The sequence below is a fragment of the Quercus suber genome, unplaced genomic scaffold (genome assembly GCF_002906115.3).
Source record: "Quercus suber isolate HL8 unplaced genomic scaffold, Cork oak 2.0 scaffold_368, whole genome shotgun sequence".
Taxonomy (NCBI): domain Eukaryota; kingdom Viridiplantae; phylum Streptophyta; class Magnoliopsida; order Fagales; family Fagaceae; genus Quercus; species Quercus suber.
Window position 1 is genome coordinate 588,180 of NW_027069820.1, and position 3,511 is coordinate 591,690.

The 3,511-nt window shown below is 33.1% G+C and overlaps 1 pseudogene; it reads right to left on the bottom strand.

Annotated features, from left to right (window-relative positions):
* Positions 1-250: 250 nt before the first annotated feature.
* On the bottom strand, positions 251-1,682 carry LOC136061962 (phenylalanine ammonia-lyase class 1-like; annotated as a pseudogene).
* Between the last annotated feature and the right edge of the window lie 1,829 nt (positions 1,683-3,511).

Consider the following 3,511-nt stretch of genomic DNA (forward strand, 5'->3'; position numbering starts at 1 on the left):
AGTGGCAATATATCCTACAGTCTCAAAATGAAAATGGCATAAAATTTGGGCAATGTGGATGATGGGTTGCAGTTGTGCTGACAGTTATGTCAAGCATGGCATGAAAAAGTGAGTGAGCTCACCTCTCTTAGCCCCAAAGTTTGTGAGTTCAACACAACTTCAAGTATGTCAGCAAAAATTAATTTTGGTTGAGTCAAGATTGCAGCTAAACCTTAGTGACCTCCAGTGCTATTTAAAAAGAAGTCAAAAATGGGAAAGAAAATGTTTTATTACTACAGCTATATTGATAAGAGGGTCATTCATAAATGACTCCAAAAAGTAGTAAGCTGTGACACTGATCAAGTGTAAATGGATTCTTTCAGCTTTGATGCAGTCCACATGACTAATTTTCAAATCACAATCTTTTTTTAGCTGACAGAAGCTTTTGCCCTTTTCAATTATTATATCTTAGCAGGAGATATAGCAGCATGGAGATTAGAGAAACAATATTCATACATATCAAAATAGTTTAGTTGATTGGAAGAGGAGCACCATTCCATTCCTTGAGGCAATCCAACATTGGATCAATGAGCTTTCCCTGAGACATAGCTGTGAACACCTTGTCAAAATCCTCACCAGAAGACCTGGTCTTTTCCCCAGTCAGCAATTCAGTCCCTAACTCTTCCCTCACAAACCTGTACAACGGATATGATCTGCATTACTTAATCCTGTTTGCAATTGCTGGATTTCCACTCTCAAACGCAACTCTTGCACGCAACTCAATCACCAGTTGCTAGAACTCTCCTAGCCACATGGCTTACAGTATTCTTGACAGCGGTCTTCAAATTTTCTCCAAATGCCTCAAATCAATAGCTTGGCATAGTGCTATCAAAAATGTGGAAGACATGAGCTTCAAAATATCAACAGCTTCTTCTGTTTTCCTTGAAGAGATCAATCCCAATGAGTTCACATCTTGATTGTGCTGCTCAGCACTTTGAACATGGCTAGTAACTGGATTTGCCAGATATTGAAGTTCAGAACAATAGGCCGCCATGGCAATTTCAGCCCCCTTGAAACTATAATCCAAACTTGGATCCCTACTAGCATAAAGATTTGATGGTAACCCATTGTTGTAATAATCATTGACAAGCTCAGAAAATTGTGCGAACATGAGTTTTCCTATGGCTGCAATAGCCAAACGTGTGTTGTCCATTGAGACACCAATTGGGGTCCCTTGGAAGTTACCACCATGCAAGGCCTTGTTCCTAGAAACATCAATCAAAGGGTTATCATTTACCGAGTTAATCTCCCTTTCAATCGATTTGGTTGAGTATCTGATAACTTCAATCTGTGGGCCAAGCCATTGAGGAGAAGTTCTGAGAGCATAGCGATCTTGTTTTGGCTTCTGCAGGGGATCTATTTCATGTAGCCTCTCAGCTTATTTCACATAAGCACTTCCATCTAAAATGTGCTCCATAATAGCTGCAGCTTCAATTTGGCCAGGATGGTGCTTCAATTTGTGTGTCAAATGGTCGGTAAATTCAGGCTTTCCCTGCATTACTTTTTGCAAAAATTGCTGATAAGATTTCTGACATAAGAGTTAGAAGGTTGGCCTCGAAAAGAACCATAGAAGCCAAGCCAGAACCAACAGCTGTGCCATTCACAAGAGCAAGGCCTTCTTTGGCTANTGGGTTTTCAATCATAACATAGATCGGCCAAGAAAGAAGAGAGAGAGCTTGGGTTTGAGATGAGAGAAGCGAGAGAGGGATCCAATCTTCGTGCTTGGAATTTCAGCCATGAGAGAAGATGGATTGGATCTTCGTGCTTGGATTTTCAGCCATGAGAGAAGAGAGAGTTTGGCTGCGTTTGCTGGGCAAGGTTTGCTGGGAAACAAAAATATTGATTTTTTAAATTTGTGGGCAAGCTTTGCTGGGAAGAACATGCTTAAGAGAAGAACACATGTTTTTATTCTGGGCAAGGTTTGAATTTTGATTTTTAATTCTGTTTTTATTTTTTTTATTTAGTTATAATTAATAAATTAATTTTTTAAATTTATATGCTGACGTGTAAGTGCTACAGTAAATTTTTATTATTATTTTATTGATTCCGTCAGTTTTCCCGTTAATTGGTGACGGAATGGGGCCTGAAGGACTAAAATAAAAGGCGTAAATTGGTTTTTGGGACTAAAAGTGGAAAAAATAAAATGTAGGGACTAAAATGGAAAAAAGTCAAAACGTAGGGACTAAAAGTGTATTTACGCCAACAATATAAGACGCAATATATATGTATACATGTACCAAAGACATACACTCGTAGAAAATAACATTTATAGATTTACCTAAAGGCTCTATTTATTATTATCATTGAATTTATTGCTCTTTACTCATGAATTCGAATGCAACTTTGTGAAGAAAAAAAATGGAAAAGAAAAGAAAAGAAAAGAAACACATACCTTTGTAGCTAGAGGAAATTACATATAGAACACTATTTATGTAATTACATATTTTTTCCTAATGAAATTATATTTCTAGTAGTAGTGTTATATATTTGTGGTAGTAGTTACATAATTATCTCTAAAAAAAATTTCATATCCACAATTAAGCTTTTGTATTTATCTAAGAAATTAATAAAACGATACGGAAAAAGTTGATAAGAATAACTATATAATTTTTTTGAGAAAGTTGATAAAAATAATTAGGTTGTGTTGTTTCTATCTAAAAAATTACTGCAATTTTTTAGTTGACAGAGTTTAACTTAATCTCAAACTTATGCCTTCCTCATATTGTAAGTTTAATATTTTTTAAATTTTTTATGTAGTTTTTTTAGGGGTTTCTTTTAATGTAGTTTAGGTCCTTTAGGATAGTTATAAAGCTATCCCATAAAAATGAACTATATTTATACACGTGAAAAGAGGGGGAAAATTTTGATATCTATAATTTGGATTGTAATCAAATTAAGATTTTTATCAACTTAGAATTTATAGGAGAAGAAAAATTATATATCTATTTTTTAAATCTAAAAATCTAAAAAAAAAAATCTGCAATATAGTGAAACCATTTGGCGCAACCATGGTGTCTAAGCTCAACTTTTATGCACAGCTTAATAAAAAAATATATGTATATATATATATATTTTGATAATATAATCAAATCTAATAAAAAATAATAGTAAAAATATTTTTAAAAATTATGATAAGTTTTAAATTTCTAAAAGCTCTTAGTAGTAAAATTGTAATTATATATATATATATATATAGCACTTGAAAATATTTCCATTATACTTGCTAACATGCATGCATAGTAGCAGAAGTGCTAATCATATATAAATTTCTTGAATAAATGGCCAAAACAAAATTCCATAAATTACAAAAATGTAAGTATTTAGATTGCCATGTAAATGTTTACCTATAAATTACCAGTCATAGCCATTTTTCCATAAGTGAAGACATAATCTGTCTAGTCAATTAAGAACACCAAATCAAAAAATTATATCAATAATCAAGTTGAATTGCATTATCTAAATTAAAAAAAAA